This window comes from Sphaerodactylus townsendi, linkage group LG16 (genome assembly GCF_021028975.2).
Source record: "Sphaerodactylus townsendi isolate TG3544 linkage group LG16, MPM_Stown_v2.3, whole genome shotgun sequence".
NCBI classification, from domain to species: domain Eukaryota; kingdom Metazoa; phylum Chordata; class Lepidosauria; order Squamata; family Sphaerodactylidae; genus Sphaerodactylus; species Sphaerodactylus townsendi.
Genome location: NC_059440.1, coordinates 5,188,116 through 5,213,164, shown reverse-complemented (window position 1 = coordinate 5,213,164; position 25,049 = coordinate 5,188,116).

The following is a 25,049-nucleotide window of genomic DNA, read 5'->3' as shown; positions in this document are numbered from 1 at the left end:
CCATCTTCTTATCTGAAGGCCATGTTGAAAATGGGTCATAACGCTAAAAACCGGGGGCGCCCGCCCAGGCCTTGTATTAAAACACGGGAAGGGTGAACTCTCAGCGGAGATAAAAGGATCCTCTTTCCCCCAACTCGGACAGACACTGGGAAAAAAAGCCATAAAGATAAAGAGAGTTGGCCCTGGTCAAGTTTTACTGCGCATTAAAAAGAAAAGGGGGGAAAGGAGCAACCGCTGGATTAAGAAAAAATACAGTAACTCCTCTGAGTAAATCCACATTTCTTTTTCTTGGGCCCAGGATTGTACCCAGGGACGAAACCTGGACTGCTGCAGGGGGCCCTGCGATCCTAGACCATCCCATCTTTGCAGCCCGGATCTGGGCCAAGCGCTTCCTCGGAAGGAAACCCCACTTGCTTTAGCGTCAGTCTGCTCACCGCTCTCCAAAAAGGGACATATAGATCCTAAAAGGATCTGGGTTAGGAATCGCAGCTAGGACGACAGTAGGGTTTTTGAGCAATGCCTTGGGGTTGAGGGACAGCTCGAAACCCCTTGGAAGGACCCTTCTACACCCACTCCCAACCCGAGCCTACCCGAAAAGATCCCCCAGTTGCTTCTGACTGGAAATGATCCAGTGGGATCGACCCCCCCCCCGCCCCCAGCCCCGGCACGTTTCCTTGGAAATAAACCTAGCTGAGCCGTTTTGCAAGGGAAATGGATTTCCCACGGGGAGTGGGCTCCGGATTCCCAAATCCCCTTCCCTCCCATCCCCCAGGAAACCTCCCTTAATCCTTAATCTCAGCATCCCACTCGGATTCGGATTAAGCTGTTCGCGGATCACAAGAGTCCCTCCACAGTCTTAAAACGTGTCGCCTTCGCTGACACCAATGCGGCTCTTACTTCCAAGTAAAGCCTGCTACCTTCCAACGATTGGTTGTGGCGACGCTGCAAAACGTCCCTCCGGAACTTCCGGAGTGACACCAATTCCTAATGGGAAACCGAAGTCCCCGTGTAAACCCAACCAGGCGCTCCAAATCTCGCAAGTTTCCGACCTGCTGGGTCCAACTAGCCCCCTCCCCTCCAAAAAATAAAACGTTGGGAATGTCCCTATCGCTCGTGGACGCTGCTGCGCCCAGCCTTGGAAATGCGCACCGGCTCCGCTTTGATTCCTCCCCAAGTACAGCTCTTAAACCGGATTAAGGCTCAGGGGCAAAGCGGTTCTTGTTCCAATCAACGGCTGATTCCGCAGGGGCCAAAAACAGCAGTGTAAAAATGGTGTAAAAGGGTTTAAAATGGTGCAAAAGGGTTTATACTGTTTTCACACCGTTTTCACACCGCTGTTTTGGGCCCGTGCGGAATCAGCCAATATTGGGGCGAGGGGGGCGGACGGAAGGAATGTGTTTTTATTTGACTATCAACAGCATATTCCTAAGGAGTTCCCCGGGCCTAGGGGATCGAGTTCATGTACAACGATTGCAACTCGTTATAAATATGCTTTGCGGGATCCACTAATGACATTCTTGGGAATCCCGAGAACTTGCTGGCGGCGTCCACTGACAGATCTGAACTCCATTCAAGTCAGTGGGTCTTGGGCGGGATCCCGCCACGACTGAGCCGCAGTTTAAGGCCCGCTGACTTCCGAAGGAGCCCCCATTCATTTCTCCGCTGGAATAAAAAAGGGCTTTTTAAGAAGGCTTAACTGTGCGCGGATCGTCCGTCCCGTCGGATCGGTGAACAGGCGATCCACGCACAACTTAAGCCTTCTTAAAAGCCCCCCCCCTTTTTAAATTTCAGCGGGGAAATCAGTGGGCCTTAAACGGCTGCTCATTTTTTTAAAATAATAAACCGGCTTGGAAACCCGCACGCCAAGGAGTCAATCTAGCCAGAGCTAGATTTACGCGCAAGGAGTAAATCTATTTTTTTTACCCATTTACGCGCGAGGAGACCTGGCCCTCCAGCCTCGCAAAGCAGCATCTACAGATGTCCTCTTGAAATGCGCAAACCCACTTACGCAAGCGAGTAGACCGGCCTGTCTCAGCGACACCCGAGCAAGGGGGGAGAGTAGAGATCCAAAGTTCCTAGCCTGGCCGATTGCACGTCACCGATTCCAAGAGACGTCACCGGTTGTAAGGCCTGGGCTGCCCCTCTAAAACTCCCCCCCCACACACACACAATTCTTAGACTGTAGCAAACCGGTTTCCTACTCTCCTTTGCGACCCCATTTAATCCCCCCCCCCAAAATCACGCCTGGCCTGTTGCAGAAGTTGGGAAAGCTCATAAATAAGAATTAATAAATTGTCGGAGGGGCGTATGGGGGGGAGGGGAAGCAGAGGGGGAGGAATAAATAGAGGGGGAGGGGGACAGGAAACCCTGCCGCTGGCAGACAAATCGGGCACAGGGTGGTGGTGGGGGGGGGGCAGATTTGTATTTTAATTTTTAAAAAAGCGATTTAGTTGAACCGCATTAGGTGGAGAGAAGCTGGAGAGAGGCTAGAGCGCGCTGTGGCAAAAAGCGATTTTTTACAAATCCCGATTTAGGGTGGGTGGGTGATCTAAAGAAATGCCGACCAGAAAATGAACTACTTTAATCGATAGCTCAGGGCCCGGGGAATTCGCAGTATAACTCCCCCCCCCACACACACAAGCACACACACACACAAGCACACACAATCCTCCCAGTATATTCCATTTCCTAGCGGCACCAGTTTCAAACTTCTGCTACACCTCCATTTCTTTCTCTCTGCGTTTTGAATCTCTCTTCCGGCCCCCGCCCCAAATTTGCCCAGAGTCTGGCAAGCTCTTAGATCTCCCTGAAGCCCCCCCCCCCCCCAAAAAAAAATCCTGCGTTTTCAGCCATCCAAGCAAGTCCCGAACTGGGAATGTTGCCTTTTCATTCTCAAGTCGGGGATGTTCATTTCAAGGCCCGGGGAAGCCAGGTCCCTTCGCCTGGCACGGCTTGGGTCTACTCGGGAGTAGGAGGCGAACCTTGGCTACACCCCGCGTGCGTGTTTAGGGGGGCCGACTGAGGAGCAAAGTCCCAAGGGGAGCCGGAAGGGGGTCAAATCTGCCTGCCCCCCTTGAGGACTAGAGACGCGCACGGCCGTGCGCTGCAGGGTCCGATTCGGCAAATACGATCGCAAACACGTGCCTTCTAGTCCCAGGCTCTCGGCGGATCGGGCCCCTCTGCAATGGGACTTCTGATCCTCGCTGACCAGAGAGTAAAGTTGCGCAGGATTGGGGGGGGGGGGCTCCTACAGAACCCCAGGGGTCTAGCTTGGGGAGAAACAGACCCGGGAGTGTGTCTATGTTCCCTTGTGTCTTTGTTGAAGGATATACCCCCCCCTCCACACACACACACACACCCCTCCGCCCAGCCTTCCTGAGCACCCCTGTTGCCCGGCTCGTGAGTAGACCGCCTCCAATCAATGGATCCTGCCCGAAAGCGGCCTGCAGAGGAAACCGACCGTTTTGACTCCTGCGGCAAGGGAAGGAGCGGAGGTTTACTCCCATGTAAACGTGCTTGGGATGGGGACCCCAGCCCCCCGCGTTCTGGAAGGCGGAAAGTGGAAGGCTTCGGTTGAGAAAGGCCTGATATTGGGGACACCCCCCCCCATTTCTTTGCAAAAGCGTGCCCTCCCTTGTTTTTCTCGTTGCGTAAGAAAGGAATCGGTCCAGCTCTTGTCTTGGCCACCCCCCCCCCGCCCCCCACATCTGGAACAGAAAAACGTGACGGGGGGGGAAAGCAAACTTTGACAAAGCAAACGTTGTGTGCCCCCCCCCCTTTAAAAGAACGGCGTGAACGGTGCCATTTTGCTAAGCCGGGCCTTGCATTCAGGCAAAACTCCCAGTTCGGATACATTCTGTTTCTGCAACTTTAAATTAACTTTTCTGCAACTTTAAATTAAATCTTCCCCACCTGGGAACCCCCCTCCTGCATTTCCGCCTGGGTCCAACCTGTCCGACCCGATCCTGTTTACCCCCCCCCCCCCCCAATAAGTTGCCTCTGCATCCAATGTCGCCACTGGCATCAGCCGGTCTTACTTCTGAGTAAACACGGAGAGATCCGGACTGCATTGCTGAAGCACTGGGGGATGGGGGAATGCATAAAACCGATCCCAGAGAAATCCCCCCCAGAGGCCCCCCCCCCCCAGTTGAAGGGTCCTGATCCGCTTTGGAGATTTTGCTGAGGTCTTCCCTAGCGCAACCAGACGGGAATTACTCGCAGGAAAATGAAGGCACGCAATACTGCAGACGGGAATTACCCGCAGGGAAAAGTCGTACGCTTTACTCGGGAGTAAGCCCCACCTCTTCTAAGGCCCTTCACTGGAAAGGAAAGGACAACTCTGAAAGGTTTACTCGGGAGTAAGTTGCCGCTCTCCCTGCAATTCAATTGCGCCCCGAGCCTCTGCTCTGCTTCGAAGGCCTCTTACTTGGCTGTCCGGATTCACTCGGGACTTAACAGAGGCGTTCATTTCTATATCCCTTACAACAGGGGTCTTCAAACTATGCCCCCCCCAGATGTTCATGAACTACAATTCCCATCAGCCTTGCCACTTGTCCATGCTGGCAGGGGCTGATGGGAATTGTAGTTCATGAACATCTGGGGGGGCATAGTTTGAAGACCCCTGCCTCACAGTGAACGGCGCGTTCAGAGCGCCGTTCTCAGAGAAGTTTACTTTCAAGAAAACTTTTTTTGGGGTGGGGGCGGGAAAGTTTCGCAGTTCAAACCCAGGGGATCCAGAGAGATCTAGAGGCGGAGAGAAAATTCCAGAGGATTAATTTTTAAAAAAATTATTTGAAAAGGATAATATTTGGGAAAGGGGGAAATCTACTTTATGGTGACCCTAAAACTCCGCGGCTCAAAGCGAGCCGGGAAAACTCGGGGCCAAGATGGGATGGAGGTCAGATCCGCGCGCCGCTGCCATCCTAAACCGAGTGAGGCCCTTTTAAAACCGTTGCAAGGATTTAGAAACGCGCAACTGTGTTTAGGACGGCGCTGTTTTAACCCACCCCTCTCCTCCCACCTTCCTAGGGGTACTTTGGACAAGTTGCTAAAACTTTTCGGCCTGGGTTCCCCGGTACCTAAACCAGGATTAAAAGTTCCCAGAACGTCGGCGAAAGCGAACTTTACAGAAATCGTCAAGGGGGGGGGGACCCATCCAAAAACCCCACCATTCACCCCCAACATCTTGTCGCCCATAAATGGCTGAATAGGGAAAAATGACGCGCTCAAAAAGCTTTCCAAGTTGGGGGGAGGGAAGAATCTAAATTCTCCCTGTTTTAGATCTCTCGATCCTGTTTTAGATCTCCCCCCCCTCTTGGCCAGGGGCAACGGGGGGGAGGGGATCCTAAGCACGCTTTATTTGCCAAAGAGTCCCGCTTCTATATAGATCGCCTCTGTATTTCAAGGCCGTTGGTTAGAAGGCCGGGCTCCTTTCCCGCTTCTCTGCAACCCTGTGCGATTTCTACCTGCCCCTCAATTCCCCACCTCCCGACAGATCGCCTGATCAGATTGGTTTAAACCCCCTTTGAACAACACCCCCTTCCAGGTCGGGCCGTTCCCCCCCCCCCCGCCCAGGTAAGACCGGTTCAAAGGGTTTGCTTGAACTTCAAAGGTGGCGAGGTGTGCGTAAAGGCGGGTCTCTTTGGGGGTCCCCTGGTCCGTTCCCCCACCCCCCAAGAAAACCTGCTGGCAAAGACGGGTCAGGTGGGCACCTGGGGGTGATATTGACAACCCCCCCTGTCAATTTTAATCCTGGCTGGCTGGAGGGGCCTCCACTATTGGATCCCAAACAAAATCTGTGTTTTTAGGGACGTCGAGCCCCCGTTTTCAAAACAGACCCGTTCTTTATTTACTTGCTTAGTTCGGGGATCTGGGTTTGGAGAGCCCCTTCGCCGCCCGTCGGGACCCCTGCGAGAATTTCGAGGAAAAACAAAGTATTCTGATCCTCCCCCCCCCCCAAAAAAAAACAACCCCTCAAATGCGAATGGTTCCTTTTGCGCTGCTTTCGTGTCGCGGCCCCTTCCCTTCACAATCTGAAGGGACTTAGAACAAAAAAAAAGGACTCGGCATAACTTTCTAGTGGACGCCGCGGGCCTTTACTTCTGCGTAAACGCCTCTCCGCGCAGATTTCAGAGCGGGACCCATTAATTCCCCCAAAAAATATCCCCCTGAAAAACCTTTTCCTACCAGACCTGCGTCTCGGTTTGCATTTAATGGGGAGGGGCGGTCAGAAACTGGAAGGCAAAGGTGGGTTCCCGTAAGCGATGCAGGAGAAGGGCTAGGTGAGGCTGCGGGGCGGGGAACCCAGGTAGGATGCTCTAAAGGACCCAGGTAGGATGCTCTAAAGACCCGCTCGGTCCTTTTTCCTCCCGAGAGGCAGTCAGGTGTCTTTGCCAGACGCTCCAAACTCCTTCCCCGAGGTTGGGGACCGAGAGGCCTTTGGAATCGGGGAGGGGGGGGGTTCAGTCTTCAGTCCTCCCCCCCCCCCCAAGAAAACTCCCCATCACGGGAACATACAGACACAGCGCGGTCCAAATCCCACACTCAGACAGAGGAAGTCGATTTGAAGTTGTTTTTTTTTTTGGGGGGGGGGGTTGAAAACTCATGCAAAGGTGGCCAAGTCTCTCTACCCAGGCGACGGCTGAACACGACGACTGCCCGGAATTGCCCAGCCCCCACCCTCACTAACTGGGGGGGGGGGGACACACGCACTCCTGCATTGCTTCCCCCCCCCCCCCGAAGCGCTGGTTGGTGGGTGAGGCTGGCTGACTGGGATCTGCCCCTTCTGCCCCCACCCGCTCGCTTTCAGCCCAGGTGGGGGCCCTGCCTCTGGCTGGTTGGGGGGGGGGGGCGCAGGAAAGTGTCAGCAGGACTCACAGTGGTCGCCCGAGGCTCCAGAGGAGGAGAAATCTGGCGAGGGACACGCGCTCCTTATCCCAGCCGCATCAGAAGCATCCCAGGGGGGCTGGCATCTTCGGGGAGGGGCCCTTTCCTCCCTCGGGGCGACGAGGCCAGGCGCTCCAAGGGTCCTGAGTTCTGGATCCCCTCCCGGGGCGGACTGGCGGAGGAGCCCGGCCGGGGGATCGATCCTCTGCCGCGCCGGGAGTCTAGTCCTCCATTCCCAAGGATTCCGGCTTCTCACCTTTCAGATCCTCTCTTAAAAATGTTCCATTAAATAAAAAAAAAAGCGAGGGAGAGGAGAGATCCCGAGTGGAGCCTCGACTCCCCCCCCCCTCTTCCCTCCCCCTGGCCTTCGCCTCCCCCTCCGGCGCTGACGTGGGCGCTGTCAATCTTGTTCCTCGCCATAGGATCTTCCCAGACAGGCCCCCTGCTCTCTCTCTCAATCTCCCCCACCCACTCTGAGCCCAGCCTGAGGTCCTCCCCCACCCCCAAACCCGCCTCCCCACCTAAGAAGACCCTGGAACCAGCCAGGACAACTCAGCTGCCCCCCCCCTCTCCAAACCAGCAGCAATGTTTGGATCTTGCTTTCAGAAAGGGAGGGGGCAGGAGGCCCATCATGGTTTAAATTAGAGTACATCTGGAGAGGGAAGTCGGGGATGGGGGGGGGAGGGCACCGGCTAATAGTGCACCACAGATAGCACAGGCCCGGCTGGGAGCAGAGGCCCACATGCAGGCGCTGCCCAAACCTTTGGCACTCCAGATATTATGGACTACAATTCCCATCAGCCCCTGCCAGCATGGCCAATTGTAGGGGCTGATGGGAATTGTAGTCCATAACATCTGGAGTGCCAAAGGTTCGCCACCACTGGAGCCTAGGGGATCCCAATGAAGACCGGGCCCTAAACCCAAAAGGGAGAGGCCCGAGGGTTAGCAGGGGTAAGCCAGCTCTGCCGCTGGGGGTGGACAGCTCAGGGCTGCTCCATAGCAGCACAGCAGGCAGAAATGTGACAGGTGTAGCTGCCCTGCCCTCTGTGGCGGTGCACAGATTTGCCTGTTGAGCAGCAAGGGGGCAGTGGGGGAGAAGAAGACCCTGGTTTTTGCTGGGTATACGGCCGGGCAGTTTCCATTTTCAGTTCTCCAGCTTCTAGGGGACAGCTGGGCGAATTCTTTTCCAGGCCTGGTTTCCAAAGCCACCTCCCCTAGCAGGCATCCCCAGACCTTGTGGGGAGGAGTTCCCTGGGCTTAAGAACCACGGCCTGCGAGTTCAGGGCCCTCTTGAGCCTACCTGATTCTCATGGGACCCGCCCGACCGTTCGCACTGCAAAAGAAAATGAAACTTGTCTGCGACCCTCACCAGATTTCTTGCACCTCTCGGCTCTGGGCTCATTCCTAAAAGAGCGGACTATGTTTTTGTTTTTTCTTTCACGGCGGGAATCACTGGGGTGTTGTGGGGTTTCTGGGCTGTATGGCCGTGTTCCCGTAGCCTTTTCTCCTGACATTTCATCTCCATGCAGGCGAAACGTCAGGAGAAAATGCTACCGGAACATGAAGATGGAGCCCAGAAACCCCACAACATTCCAGAATATATTTTTTCATCCCTGGATGTATGGCTGAGAGGCGGGTGGTGGTCTCTGTAGCGCGCAGAAGCTTCAGAAAAAATCCCACAAGCCTTAGGGGAAACCACACTCGGCCTCGGTTGGCCCATCTTTAAAATGGGAACAATGGTGATGGATCTTGCAAGCCAAACCACCTGATCCTTGAACATATATAGATATACCTTTTGCCAGCTTGAAGAACCTACAGATCCACAATTGTGACGATGACCCCCCCTCCAAAAAAACCCCTCTGGGTACACAGGGTGCAAATCAATGTACCCATTGTGGAAGATTTGGGGTACAATGACCCAACGACTGCCCCCCCCCCCCAGGGTCTCCCCAAGACTCCCTCCAACCCAATGTTTCTGCCTTCAACCACCTGGCAAACAGTTCTAAGGAAGTTCCCAAGCAATGCATGAACCAGACGGCCCGCCTCTTCCATGTGTCCCTGGCATCTGGTATTAAGAGATATAAACCCAATAAACAAACAAATAAATAAAATATAATGCCACTGAACGTGGTGGCTCCCTTTAAATAATGGGCCCCTCCCCCGACCAGTCTTCAAGAAAGTATCTTTCGAGAAGTCATCTCCGCTTACAGCTTCATGAGGCGGGGAATTCCATAAGCCGCAACTGAGACGTTTGAAGAAGGCACAGACAATGAGGAGCACTGACTGTCTAGAACAGGGTCTTCAAACGATGGCCCTCCAGATGTTCATGGACTACAATTCCCATCAACCCCTGCCAGCATGGCTAAGTGGCAGGGCTGATGGGAATTATAGTCCATGAACGTCTGGAGGGCCATAGTTTGAAGACCCCTGGTCTAGAACCACACCCCAGTTCTCCCCCCCCCCCCGCCTAAACTCCCAGCATTCTCCGCCAAACACTTTCAAACAGTGATTGTTAAAGGTCAGGATTTTGTGTCACTGTTGTCCAAGTAAGGCCTGGATAAACTAAATCAGTGGTTCTCAACCTGGGGGTCGAACAATTTCCCAGGGGTCGCCTAAGACTCTCTGCATCAGTGATCTCCATCTGTAAAATGGATAAATGTTAGGGTTGGGGGTCACCACAACATGAGGAGCCGTATTAAAGGGCCTCGGCATTAGGAAGGTTGAGAACCACTCGAGTCCTTCGGCGTTGAGGCGGCCTATAAGTTTAATAAATAAATAAATAAAAATAAAAATAAATAAATACACTGAGAAACTGCCGGGCAGTTTCTGAGAACCACTGAGCTAAATACAGACATCAACAACTCTGTGGTTCCCATTTGCTTCATCCACCAGGGGTGTCCAACTCTGGCGCTCCAGATGTTCATGGACTACGATTCCCACCATGAGGCCAATTGGCCGTGCTGGCAGGGACCGATGGGAATCGTAGTCCACGAACATCTGGGGCACCAGAGTTGGACACCCCGGAGAGACTTTCAGAATAAGGTGAGCCGAAGAGGATCTCCCTCCAGCTCACGCAAGATCCTAGTGGCACTCCAGATGTTATGGACTACAATTCCCATCAGCCCCTGCCAGCCATGCTGGCAGGGGCTGATGGGAATTGTAGTCCATAACATCTGGAGTGCCAAAGGTTCGCCACCACAGTCCTAGAGTGTTCTATTGGTCCACACCGGAGTCAAGTTAGTACACAGCAGTGGCCAGAGGGCTCTTCGATTGTAAGTTCTTCGGGGTTAGGGACTTTGAGCACATGGGTAGGTACGAATTGCTCTACCCACACTTGATTCTGAAACCCGCAGGCCTGCGGCTCCAGTCACACCCAACCATTCCAGTCAGAAATCCAGACTGGTTCCTGGATGCTTGGGCGGGCGAGAAGACCTTCCCCCTCCCCCAAGTCTTAACCAAGAGCTCTGTAAGGCCCTGAAGCCTGCATGTCTCTCGAGGAATGGCTTTAAAAAAATAAAGGAACCCGGTGCCTACCAGGATCGTGTCCCTTTCCCTCTTCCACGGGGTCTTTGGGGGAGGCAGCCGAAGAAAAGGGAACAGGCCCAAGAGATTCCTCCACTATGTTTTAAAAAGTCAGATGTACTAATGTCCTTCTGGCCCCTGCCCCAGGGGAAGAGCAAGGCCGACATGAAGGCAAACAGCCCCAGACAGATCTGCCTTTTTGGCAAGCTCTAAATCGATCTTTTACCAGGACTCCAAAGCCACTGGAGCGCTTACAAAGAGTTTGGGGTTTTTTCCCCAATCCCCCCTTCGTCCCACCTCCAGCCCCGCAGCCAAATCGCCCATTCCCAGAAATTTTGCAATTTGAACGCTCTGGACAGAGCCGAGAGGGGGGGGGTCTTTTCCCCTCCTCCCCCCCAAAAATAATTGATGAACTTGAGGCCGATTTCGTCTCGGGGAGGGTGGGAATCCAATCCCATTCAACGCTGCCAGCAAAAGAAAAACGAGCCAATTTCTGCAACTCGGTCTCCCCGGCTTTTATAATTCGACCTCTGTTTTTTTCTCTCTCTCTCCCCCCCCCCCCCCCCACGCATTTCATTTTCCATCGACTGAAAAACTATTTCGTGGCCATCCTAAAGCCACCAAAGTTTCCTCCCCAAGAGGAAAAACCAAACCCACAACGTAGTTTTCCAACCGCGCCAAAACATATTGCGCACGATTCTTGCGCGGTTTTTTTTCAATCGTGCAAACACAAACTCGTGCGAATCTATATTTCCAGTCCTTTCCTAAGAGGGGACACTTGGGAAAAGGGACCACCCCCCAGTCCCCAATGCTGGCCATTTCTCCCCCAGTAACAGCCCCCTTTCCCATTCCTCTTATCTGCGCGTTGCTGCGAACGCTGGTGAATGTCTGGCTGGTCCCAGTTGGGCAGGCGCTGGGCGAAACCTGGCTTTTGTCTTATTGGGTGAGGGTCTGGGAGCGCCCCTTTGAGGGTCTGGGAGCGACCCTCAACCACCGGCCGCGTGGACTGGGGCGCCCAAACCAACGGGGCAAACATTCCAGGAAAGCGGCCGGTGCAGGTCAAGGCCTTCGGGGTGGAAGGGAGTCTCTGCGAGCCCCGCAGCAGTTTGGGGAGGCCCGCCGGTGGGGTCGGGCGGTGGTAGAAGCCCCCCTCCCGGCTAGCCGGACAAATCAACCCTGCATTTTTACCCGCCCCCTTCCTCTCGCAGGAAAGACCGCGGCTTGGCGAAGGTGCGCCCAAAGCACTTGGATCTCTGACCCGCTTACTCCGGAGTCCCTTCTTTGCTTTTGGGATTGAAGCGGGAGAAAGGGGGAAGGGGGTGGACAAACGCAGACCGCCCTCCCGATCTGCCTCGCGGAGAAGGGGGGGAAAAAGTGCTCTACTCCCGAGTAAGCCACTGCAATGGCAAACGGTTCCCGTCTCTGCGCGTCTGTGCCATTTCTGTGTGCCCAAAGGTGATTTTTGCCCACGTGCGTTTGCGTAATGCGCATGAAGGGAGCGAAGGCCGACTCGGGAGGGCGCAGAAAATTACACGAAGGTGACTTTAAGTTTGGAAAACGCAAAAAAACTGACTTGGGTCAGCGCCGCCCCAGCCCCACCCAGCCTTACCAGCCAAGAGACCCTCCAAGGTCGCCTTTCTGGGAGCCAAGAAGGGCGCACAATGGCGGACATTGAGGGAGACCCGAGGGGGCCAATTTCTCCATCACCCCCCCCCCCAAAACCCACTCCAAGGGCAAGCTGTAAGAACGGGTGGCCGCGCCAAGGAAGAGGCCAGGAAGAGCACCCTAGGATGGGTGCGCCCGTTTGAACCCCCGACGCCTCGCATTTCAACAGAGCGATCCTAGGCGAGTTTACTCAGTTGCAAGTCCACGGGATTGGCTCGCAGCTCAGCACGGCTCAGGCTGCAACTCTGGGGTCTACATTTGCATGTTGTTAATTTAAAAAACCCCACTTCTTAAAATATCCCCCCCCCCCCCAACTTCTTCAGACTTCCAATGAAATAAAACTAATTCGGATCTCGAACGTGGCTGCGGGAAGGGAAACGCAGAATGGCGGCATCTCAGGGGGGGTGTAAGGGGCTCGATTCTAGTAGGATTTTTTTAAAAAGCCTTTTGCTTTGCAAAACCCCTCTGTTCAAACCTGGGGGATCCTCCAAGCGCTGGGAATGTTTACATATTTTAGGAGGCAACTTAATTCCGGATTCACTCCGGAGTAAACTCGGCGGCCTAGCGGAGGGGCCCCTCTCCGCTGAAGTTTCCTGGGAATCGGGTCATAGGCCTGCGGCCCCATTCGCAACCCTTTTACGCAGGAGTAAAGCACCTTTGGGATGGTGTCTTTGGGAAACGGTCTAGCCGAGAGCGCTTGGATTCTTTGCTCCGAAGCGAAGTCAGCGCGACTCCGTCTTCTTCCCCGAGGTTCTGCAGCCGGTTCGAGGAAACGAGATGGCTCGGACCACATTTTGCCAAGCAGATTTGGGTTGGCGGAACCGAGTCCAGCCGACCCCGATAGGCCCCAACCACGAAAACCACTATTGACAGGCGAAACTTTTGAATACAAAGCTGGGAATCCAGTTCCGTCGAGTGCTACGTCCAAGGGTGCAAAGGATCGCGGCCAGCTGGAAGGGCGAGAGTCCCACGAATCCCCAAACTTATGCCTGCTTTCAAACGCTCCTGGGTTTAATTCCGCCTCCCCCTTCACGCGTCTGGGTTGTGACCCCCCCCCCCCCAATCCGCCCTCTCCCCAAACTTTTTCCTGATCCGAATCCTTTGACGGCTGGGCCGAGACAAGGCGAAGTTTGAAAAGCCCCACATATTTACGGTCGCCCTTAATGTTGATTTATCCCTTTCATTCCCAACTCAGTTTGGCCGGGCTGCGCTTTGGAAAAAATAAAAATCCAGGAACTTGGCCGCATTTTGTCCCTCTGCCCGGAAGGGAAGAGGAACTGGGGGGCAGAAGAAAGACCCAAAGGAGCCTTATTAGGGGCAGAAGAAAGCCCCAAACGCGCCCTGTTCTCTGGATCCGAGAACGCCCTGCAATATCCTCTCAGCCCACCCTATCCGCGTGATTTTACGCAACAGTCTGCAGGCTACCCAAGGGGGCTTACTCGCCGGGTAGCCTGAAAGGATCGGGGCCTTAAAATACACCTTTCCAAAAGCAGAGCATTTTCCCCTCCCCCAAAATGCTTTTCTGCCTCCCCTCCCCCAATACGGCTCAGAAATTAAAAAGATAAAGTAAGAAAAGATACATGAGAAACTGTGGTTATTTTAAAAGAAATTAAATCTGTGCTTGAATAGACCCAGAAGGGGATTCCCGCGATTCCGTTCGGATTCGAACGGATGCCAAACCGAATCGGCCTCGCCAAGGTCTGACTCCGGAACAAACACGCTTTGGGATCGCTTTAGCCTCTTGGGGAGAGAGGACTCCCCCTCCCCAATTCCTTTGCAGCCAGTCCTCCCTTACCTTTGGTTGGATCGTGGCCTCAAGGAGGTATTTGTCCGCAGGGCTAACTAAATGCGGAGGGGTTTTTCCCCCCTTTTTAAATTCTGGAAAGGGGGAATAAAATAATAATAATATTTTTTTGTGGGGGGGGGGGGGTTTCAGGGCTCCTTCCACAAACAGAAGGACAAAACTGGGGAAAGGGACCAAAAAGAGGAAAATTCCGTGAGGTTTTTCTTTGGGGTTTTTTTGGTCCACAGCTGGAAACTTTTTTTCCCAACTTTTCCCCCTCTTCCAACAGACACGCAAAGAAAAGAAAACGACACCTTCGGGCAATAAACTGTCTGCAAAATACTCCCCATTTTTTTTTGCCACGGTTTTAAATCACTCTCTGGCCAACCCCAGGAGAGACCCCCCCCCCTGCCCCCAATCCCGGCTTTTAGGGTTTTCCTCTGCGAAAAAAGGTAGAGGCGCAGGAAACCAGCACGCGTGTCCAAAGGGTGTCCAGAGAGTTGCTTTTGTACCTGGGCGCACGTGGGAAAAGTTGGGGGTCGAGGGACAGAAAGAAAGAGGAAAATCAAGGGGTTGCCCCCCCAGGTTTATAGTCATCTGGAGAATAAGGAGAACAATGCGGGGAAAAAGATAAGTATTTGGCCTCTCCAACAAACATCCCAATATGAACCGATCAACTATTCAGATTAAATGATCCACAATTATTTCTGCCTAGCGGGCTGCGAGGCGAGGCGCTCCAAATTCTTCCAAACGCAATAAATGTAGTTGTAAGTGAAGTATGGAGGACAAAACAAAACAGCTTCCAATCGACTGATCTGTTGGGGTTCTTTCTTAAAGGGAACTCTGCGCTTGTCCCACCCTCGCTTTGGGCTTTTCCAACCCCCTGTCCCGTTTTGCCTAGAAACAGATTTTTACTTACCAGTCGGGGTCGCTTATCCTGGGTCCGCACAAATCCAACAAGGGCTGCTTTTTCTTTCCTTCTCACCCCACTACCCCAAATCTTTAATTTAAAAGGCGTGGGAGTTGGGGTGGGGGACACCTAATAACTGGTTTTGCCTGCGGACCTTCGCAAAAAGACGAGGCTTTTTCAAAACACCCCCCCCCCCAATGGTCCTTTATGGGTCAATTTTGGTTTTTTTTTTTAAAAAAAACAAATCAAGAGTTTCCCTCTTCACCCCCACCCCCACCCCAACCCCATGAAAGTGAATGGAAACCCCTCCACTCGCTCCCACCCGTCACGTGGTACAGAAATTGGGACCAGAAACAGAGCTGAAAAAGTCAACTCTGCTCAGCCTCTTAATGAACCATTTTGGCCCTGATCTTAAATATATATGTATGCATGTATATATATGTGTATGTATGTGTACTATACACAGGAACCAGATGTCTAGAATTCTATCGGTATGGAGAACGAGGAAGAGGAAGGATACCTTTGAATGGTAAGAGCAGCGTCCCTCTTTAGCATTCGCTTAACCAGAGGTAGAAACGAACCAGAATCCAGAGAAGGCTAAGAAAGAACCGCTGACCGGCGCGTCACGTGTGAACGGTCACTCGGATCTGATTCTCCCGCACCTTCCAATCCAGACGTGAAGAACCCAACGCGTGTTATCGAAACCCTCTGCTGCGCTCAGTCTTAAAGGGTTAATTCCAGGCGGCCGCCTCCTCCGGGCGCAGGTCGGCTCCAGGGGGAACCAAACACGTGTCTTTGACCGATCTCATCCAGACGTGATCCGCTCATCCGGATCCCGCCAGGGGCAACAGTGGAAGAGATGGTGGGATTGATCCAGAAATGGGTCTTGGGGCTCCTTTCCAGAGCAGAAATTGTACATTGTGGCCTGTGGTTGTATTTGTCTGGAAGGTGTGTGTGTGTGTGTGGGGGGGGGGGGGGGGCGCCTGCAGACTTACTCGCAAGGTACTCTGGAGAGGGTGAGATTTACTCGCGAGTAGGTCTGGGAGTTGGGGACAGCAGCAGGGCGAAGGTGTTTTAGGCGCTTAGGTCGCAGTTGTCCAGATAACACAGTTATATTACAATAGCGTTAAAGATTACAATTATATTATTACATTTCTATTAAGTCCCATTGCAACAATGTTCAATTGTATCCGTGAATTCTGTAACGTCTGGATCAGTTAGTCGCGGGTGGCGGGGCGGGGGGGGGGTTTCCTTTCATTTCCCAAGACCCCCCAAACCGTCTGATTTTTCCAGTTTAGTTTAGTTTCTTTAAAAATAAGGAACCCTTTCCTGTCCTATTTTTTGGAAGGGGGAAAAACCCCTCCCCGTTACATTTAAATGAGTCAGAAGCCAGAGAGGGAAGGAAAAAAGGTGTAGTGGGAAGAGAGGGGGCATTTGGACGCCCCCCCAAGCCCCCAAAATGATCTCTTCTGGGGTGGGGGGGAAGATGGGTCTCTTGGACCCCTGAGAAGGATGCGCTGTTCTTCGCATTTGTCCTAAACTCAATTCCTCCCCCTTCCAAAGCGCTCAAGGTAGCAAATGAATTGAGGGGGGGGGGGCTTTGTTTGTTTGTTTGCTTGCCTGCTTGTTGCAAGAAGGCTGGTCTGCCCCCCCCCCCCCCCAGCCTGTCTTTTCAGCCTCTCACCTGGACAGCCAGGCTCGGGGCGCCTTTTCCAAGGGGGCCTCGCGCCTGCAGTCCCCGCGCGGGGCTGCAGCCGGCCAAACCCCCACGAAGGGGGTCGAAAAGGGCGCCTTGGACCCCCAGCGCCAGAACCCACGGCGGCCTGCTCGCCTCCCGGGCCGCGTTCACACGTGTATTACTAGGATGCACCTTGAATTTGGAGATTCTGGTACCTTCTTCTGCAGAGGATGAGGATGGTTATTGTGGTTGCTGGTTGTGGTATCGTTATCGATGATGACAAGGACGACGACAACAACAGCTTACTGCTACTGATGATGGTGGTATCAAAATACCTTGGAAGGCACTGGAACCAGCTACACGTTGATAACATCTCCATCCTCTGAAGATGCCAGCCACAGATGCAGGCGAAGCGTCAGGAGAAAATGCTGCCAGAACACGGACAGACGGCCCAGAAACCCCGGGAAGAACTCGATGGGTATGAAGGCCACCTCCAACTGAAGATATGGCGGCTGGGATATTGTAATAATGGTAATTATAATAATAATGCTGCCGCTGAGAATAATAATAGCCAAAAACCAGCTAAGGAACTGGCAGATGTAATGTTAAACAAAATTTAATAATAATAATAATAATAATAATAATAATAATAATAATATAAACATCATGCGCATGAATACTACACCAATACATTACAACTTCCTAGGCCTCTGGGTGAGGCTCGAATTGTAATGACGGCCAACAACCAACTAAAGATCTGGCAGCTGTGAAATCTGTATGCTAACAACAATAATAATATGTAATATGTAATAGCGCAAATAATAATAATATTAATAATAATAATAATAATAATAATATGTAATAATGTAAACATCCTTCCCCGATTACATCCCACAGCATCCTATAGGCCCCTTGCTTCGGCTGATGGTGACGTGAATAACACCGACAAGTGATACCTGGCTGCCGTGTATTTGTAATATGTAATACAATAATAATAATAGCTAATATAAAACTTTTTTATCGCTGCGAATACTACCAATACGACCTACGAGAAAGGCCTCTGGGTGAGGCTCGAATTGTAATGACGGCCAACAACCAACTAAAGATCTGGCAGCTGTGAAATCTACAATAACAACAACAACAATAATAATAATAATAATAATAATAATAATAATAATAATAATAATAATAATATAAACATCCTTCCCCGATACATCACAACATCCTAGGCCCCTTGCTTGCGGCTTGATGGTGACGTAGACCAACACCGACAGTGATACCTGGCTGCCGTGTATTTTGTAATAATAATAATAATAATAATAATAATAATAATAATAATAATACACCGATACATTACAACTTCCTAGGCCTCTGTGTGAGGCTCGAATTGTAATGAAGGCCAACAACCAGCTAAAGATCTGGCAGCTGGGAAATCTACAGTAATAATAATAATAATAATAATAATAATAATAATAATAATAATAATAATGTAAACATCCTTCCCCGATTACATCCCACAACATCCTATAGGCCCCTTGCTTCGGCTGATGGTGGCAATGAATAACACCGACAATTGATACCTGGCTGCCGTGTATTTGTAATAATAATAATAATAATATGTAATAATAATAATAATAATAATAATAATAATAATACACGATACATTACAACCCTAGGCCTCTGTGTGAGGGCTCGAATTGTAATGAAGATATTATCCTTCGAGATCTGGCAGCTGGAAATCTACAGTAATATGTAATAATAGTATGTATTAATAATAATGTATATGTAATAATAATAATGATGATGATGATGATGATGATGATGATGATGATGATGGGATCCGCATGAATACTCCACCAATACATTACAACGGCCTAGGCCTCTGGGTGAGGCTCGAGTTGTAATGAAAGGCCAACAACTTGCTAAAGATCTGGCAGCTGTGATATTAAACAAAATTAAATAATGATACAAATAGTTTCCCGGTTCCTTGGCTCGTCTTGGAAAGTGTTCTCCCGCCTAAGGGAGCAAACCCCTTTGAACTAGGTGGGAATTGCGGCTGAGGAAGTTTGCACCACCCCGACCTTTCTCCGCGCGACCTTTCTCCGCGCGTCCTCTACTCCGCGCTTACTCTTGCGAGTAAGCGGGCGCGCAGGACCGAGGCGCAGTCGGACGGGCGAGTCGCTCGCCCCCGGGCAGGGGCCCTACTCGCCAGGAAGGGGCCGCGGATCGCAGCCTTGAGAGCCCGGCCGCGTTCTCGCTCCTAGCCAACCCCTACTCGGGCCAGTGCGCGCGATCCACCAAGCCGGCAGGGCCGCAGCTTCTCAAGGGCGACTGCAGCACCCTTTTGCAGGTATGAGTTCAAGATCCTTTAAAATTCTTGACCCCCCCCCCTTCCCCTCCCCCAAATAACCCAATGGCCCGTGGTCTGGTGGATCTTGTTCCTAACGTTTCGCCGGCCTCTGTGGCCGGCATCTTCAGAGGTGTATCACAGAGACACGCAAAGAAGTACTCCCTTCTCACTGGACACAGTGAGTAACAGACTTCTCTCTGTGACACACCTCTGAAGATGCCGGCCACAGATGCAGGCGAAACGTTAGGAACAAGATCCACCGGACCATGGGCCACACAGCCCGAAAAACCACCAGAACCAGTTGAATCTGACTGTGAAAGCCTTCGGCAATACATTACGCAAAAGGTTCCCCCCGACCTGGAGCCTTATTTCCGCCAATCGGCATTTTGCACCCTCATTTGGGACTCCCCCCCCCCCACAAATCAGTCACCAAAAAGGAGATCTGGTCTCTTCTGACCCCTTCCGCACATGCACAATAACGCACTTTCAATCCACTTTCAGTGCACTTCACAGCTGTGCGGAAAAGCAAAATCCACTTGTAAACAATTGTGAAATTGGACTGAAAGTGCATTATTCTGCTTGTCCGGATAGGGGCCAGATGTCCAGACTAAAGAAACCTTTTGTGAAAACTGGGCAGGTAGTTCCGAATGGGCAGGGAAGACGGGAAATTGGAAAGAGTGTCAGACTGCTGTGTCTGAAGTGGTTTTTTTTAAAATCTAAGCGTCATGCAAGGTTCGTTTTTTTTTAACCAAACCTAAAGGGCACGATCCCGCCCAAGTTAAGCCTAGGTCACTGGTGGCGAACCTTTTCGAGACCGAGTGCCCAAATTGCAACCCAACACCCACTTATTTATCGCAAGGTCCCAACACGGCAATTTAACCTGAATACTGAGGTTTTAGTTTAGAAAAAACGGTCGGCTACGAGGCGTGCGTTACTCGGGAGTAAGCTTAGTGGTAGTCAGTGGCTTTGCTTTGAAGCAGCCGTGCAACTCTTCCAACGGGAATCGCGACCCTAGGAGGGTTTTCTCAGAAGCAAGCCCCATTGCCAGCAACCGAGCTTACTCCCAGGTAAAGGATCGCGCTTTAGTTCTCTGCATGAAAATCAGTGGGGTTTAACAGTGCTTAACAGGGTTACCTACACTGCTTCCCCAAAACTAGGTCTTAGGTTTAATGCTAATAATCGAGCCCAGCGGCCCAGGCCAGCCTAGATGTGTGTGGGGGGTGGGGGTGGGGGGGCGACTCGGTTTGCACGTGCCCACGGAAAGGGCTCTGAGTGCCACCTCTGGCACCCGTACCATAGGTTTGCCACCACTGGCCTAGGTCATAAAGGAGGGAAATGGACCCAGAAACAAAGGGTATGATCCAGCTGCTTTAACATCTGCTGGGCCAGGAGTTGACTCCTCCCTCCCCTTGTGGAGAAGTTTGTTTTGTGGTTGTTTTAAATAGCCTTTAAATAACCCTAACCCTCCCCCCACTCCAGTTTTCCGGTTTTCTTAATTGATTGTATGGTTAAATCGAGGGGGCGATTTCTATGAACAGGCAGTTTCCCCTGAAGTAAATCCCACTGAGTCCAACGGGATTCCTCTCCCACCTAAGTGTGCCCTGGGGGGGGGGGTACTTCTGCAACAGGATCCCATGAACCCTCTACCCTGAAGCAAGTGGGGCTTCTTTTCCGACCTGGCCTCCGCTTCCTGGCCCGAAACCTAATTGCATTTACTTTCTGAAATGATGCATTCCCACCCAAGGTCATCCCAAACACAACCCCCAGACCTTGGACTCTGTTCCTAAAAGACCCTTTGGCTCCTTCCGCACATGCAGAATAATGCCCTTTCAAACTGTTTCCAGTGCTCTTTGAAGCTGTGCGGAAGAGCAAAATCCACCTGCAAACAGTTGTGAAAGTGGTTTGAAAACGCATTATTTTGCATGTGCGGAAGGGGCCTTTGATTTTGTCTCCCCCAATCCAAGGAGCAAAAGACACAGCCACCTTGATCCTCTGATCCCTTGTTTTAAATGGGGGAGATTTATTAAAAAAATAATTTATTTTATTCATCTAATTTTGACACCCTTGCTTTTTAAAAGGAGAACCCCAGGAGATATATCTTGGAGCAATTAACATCGCTTGGCATTAGAAGAAGAAGAAGAGTTTTGGATTTATATCCCCCCCTTTCTCTCCTGTAGGAGACTCAAAGGAGCTGACAATCTCCTTGCCCTTCCCCCGTCACAACAAACACCCTGTGAGGGAGGTGGGGCTGAGAGAGCTCCAAGAAGCTGTGACTAGCCCAAGGTCACCCAGCTGGCGTGTGTGGGAGTGCCCAGGCTAATCGGAATTCCCCAGATAAGCCTCCACAGCTCAGGCGGCAGAGCTGGGAATCAAACCCGGTTCCTCCAGATTAGATACACGAGCTCTTAACAACCTACGCCACTGCTGCTCTTAGGAGAATAGTACGAGTCCTTTGAGCTCAGCCTTCTGTGCGCAGGTTTTGGGATGGTATAAATTCAAACTTTATATCATCACACCTGCTGGTGCATTTCCTCTCTTGCAGACTCCAAAGCGCAAAGAAAGACTTGGGTCTCCTCATTCCAACCAAACATCCCCCCATGAGTTCTATTTTAGTTGCCCAATCAAAGTCCACCTTAGCTCTGGTCGCAAACTTTTAATTTTTATACCAGCTTTTACCAACTGTTTCCCAGATTTTCAAGGGCAGGGGAGGTGGAGAAAGAAAATTATTGAAGAGCAAAAGAGACATTTTAATCTTCTGATTTCACCAGTGGCAAACGACCAGATGGATTTCTTCTTGAATGCTTTAAGGTGCGTAAGAGTCCAATGAGAAAACTTCTAGAAAAATGACTCCCTTCCCCAAGATACTATGAAATATGAAGGCCATTCATGTATCCAGAACAAGGAGTATTAAAGTCTACCTGTTAAGGTCCATACGGCTGTCCCTATATCTTGTAGAAGTGAGTTCCATAAATTAGCTATATCTTGAGTGTCAACTTATGGAACTTCCGGTGCTGTGGTTAAGAGCAGTGGACTCTTATCTGGTGAACTGGGTTTGTTTCCCCACTCCTACATTGCTACTGGGTGACCTTGGGCTAGTCACAGTTTGTTCAGAACTCTCTCAGCCCAACCTGCCTCACAAGGTGTCTGTGATGGGGAGAGGAAGGGAAGGAGTTTGTAAGCCGCCTTGCAGGAGAAACTCCTCCTCCTCCTCCTCCTCCTCCTCCTCCTCCTTCTTCTTCTTCTTCTTCACACCCAGCTGCGTTAAGCGGCTAAAATCCCATTGCCAAAGATTTTCTTCTTCTCTACACCATTCATCAGTTCCCTAATAACTATGATGTCCTTTCTAACTACAGTATTATTTTTGTAAAGTACATCTCCCCCTCTTTGAAGAAGGCTCCTTGAAGAGTTGAAAAAAAAAACCCATGTCTGTTAAAAGTTTTCTTTTCAAGTTTTTTTTTAAAGCGAAACCACGTCTGCTATGTAAACAGAGAAAGTGAGTGTTTGTACAAAAAAACTGTCAGAACGCACCCCTTTGAACTTTTCTCTTCAGATGCTCTGGGAAGGACGGAAGGAGAGACGGAGAAAGAGCGAAATAAATGACCCACACAGTCTGCAAAGCGGGCCGGCCTATTACAGTCATTATGGTGAAATAAATCGGACCAAACGAACAACTGCCCAAAATTCTCCTTTTCCCTTGAAACTATAGACTGTAAAGGACCAGTAAGCAACAGGACTTAAATAACAGAGGAAAATGGGGAAGGTGAGCAGAGAGGTGAAAACTATGCCCCCCTCCTAGTGTTACTAATTCTATTGAAACTGTTTGCAGAATGTCTGTGCATGTCTGTATGGCACTTAGCACTTACCTCTGGTTGCCCCTTAGGTGAAACCTGACAACACCCTGGACGCGTGTGAACTATAAAGCTGCTCTGCTTACTGTCCTATATGCAGAGGTGGGATCCAGCAGGTTCTCACAGGTTCCCAAGAGTGGGTTACTAATTATTTGTGTGTGCCGAGAGGGGGGTTACTAATTGGGTCCGCTTTCCCATCTCCACGCCCTCGCCTCCCCGAGAGGCACACTGCCTTTGAACGTGAAGGTTCCATATAGCAATTGTGACTAATAATGTAACTCCCTGAACTGGGTTAATCCCTTTCAGGTACTGCAATTCATTGATTCTCAGCCTTTAAATTTACCTTTATCATTCTATCAAAAGAACCTGTGTGTTCCACGTTCATTGCTGTGTTCCAGATTTGTGAGTTAGGGCATTTCCTATAATGTGATGATAGGATTTAGAAAGCTAGTACCTGGTGCAAAAAAAAATTTTTTTGGGGTTGATTTGGGGGGGGGGTTGATGGATTCAATGATATTTGATGGTGGAAGTAACAACCTTGAGTGCATTCCACACAGCCCGAAGGCGATGGAGCCAGACCATGGCCGGAGACTTTTATCTTCTTCGCGGGAGATGAGAGCACCTCTGTTCCCATGGGAAGCAGGAAGGGGGGATGGGGTGACTGGTATTATAACCTGTGCTTCTGGCGGGAAGTGTCATTCCTGCCACTGCGTGTACTTGAGCTTTCTAAGATGTCTTAATAAATGGACTTTTACTCCCAAAGCCTTTTATTTCTGCGTCTATGGAATTCCTTACAGGTGGGGTGGCTGCCCATGGGGGGGCATCCAACTCAGGTTTTGCCCAGGGCTCAGGTTTGCCTAGGTACGCCTCTGCCCCCTTTGCTGGGGTGGGGCTGGCGAGGGAACCTGTTACTAAAATTTTTGGATCCCACCACTGCCTATATGGCCTGTGTTGATATCTTATATTTCCAGCATATCTTTTGTTCAACCAGTACTTAATGTTTACAAAATCTGCAGGCTTTGGAATGACGGGGAACTCTTTCATTAGAAAGAGGGTGGTCCCTGATCACCGGGTTATTCTGAAAGAGTCCCTTTAGCATTTGAAAGGGAAGTGTTTTCGTCTACAGGCCTACTGCAAGACTCCTTCCACACCTGCAGAATACTGCACTTTCAATCCACTTTCGCAATGGTTTGCAAGTGGATTTTGCCGTTCGGCCCAGTAAAATCCAGCTGCGAAGTGCATTGAAAAGCGCATTATTCTGCATGGCTCATTCCGCACATGCAGAATAACGCACTTTCAAACTGCTTTCAGTGATCTTTGGAGCTGTGCGGAATGGCAAAATCCACTTGCAAACAGTTGTGAAAATGGTTTGAAAATGCATTATTTTGCGTGTGCGGAAGGGGCCCAAGAGCACAATTTAAGAGATTCGTCCTTGCTCACCTACAGCGTCAGAATTTTCTCAGAGGTGACAACAGTGTCAGAAAAGGTTTTTTGTATGCACAGAAACTGACCGTTCCCTGCATAAACCCTTCAGGGTGTACGATTTTACACCAGTAGATGAAGAGAGGGGCTAGCAAAAAGAAACTGCAGGTTCCTAATTGTTGTGGATTCGTTTGTAAGGCCGCCTTAGTGAAATCAGTGGCCCCTTCCACACAGGCAAAATAATGCGTTTTCAAACCACTTTCGCAACGGTTTGCAAGTGGATTTTGCCATTCCGCACAGCTTCAAAGAGCACTGAAGTTCAGGCTCTGCGCTTACGCCAAAGTGGAACTCACTGAAGCCCTTAAGCGGGGCGAACTGGTTAAGTTAGAACGGGAAAAAAGCGCTGCTTTGCATGCGCACCAAGATGCATTGACTCGCAAGGAGAGGGAGCTGGCTGCGTTGGAGAGGAACTAAGGAGGCAGCAGACCAGGGGGGTCCCAAGTTGGAGTCTATGCTGTTACTGGAATCATGCGGTGCCAGGGGCCGCGTACCTGGGTCCTGCCACCCAAACGCCAGCTGCACCGCCAGCGCCCGATTCCGAGCCCCGTACAACAGCTGCCTGCCCAACCTGCTCAACCAGGCGCAACCACCTCCCCAGCAGGCGCCTAGAGCCGTCGAGCGGGGCTACTATATCGCCCCGATACCAGCCCGCTTTTGATGGGACCGGGCTTCCAAAACTTCCTACTTCATCTCTTGCAACTCGAAGTGCCCGCTTGGAAGACTACTTGATGATCTATACCCGGTCTGAACGCTGAAAAAATACGGGACATCGGCTCCAGGGGTCCTGGATGGGGCAGCAGCCGACTGGTTACGTGGACTGTTTTGGGATTTTGCAGGATGAGGGACTCTGCGCACAGTGCCCGCATTCCTCCAAAGCGTTAAGAAGCTGGCATTTTCAAGATCCCAGGCGAGAATGAAGCTATTCG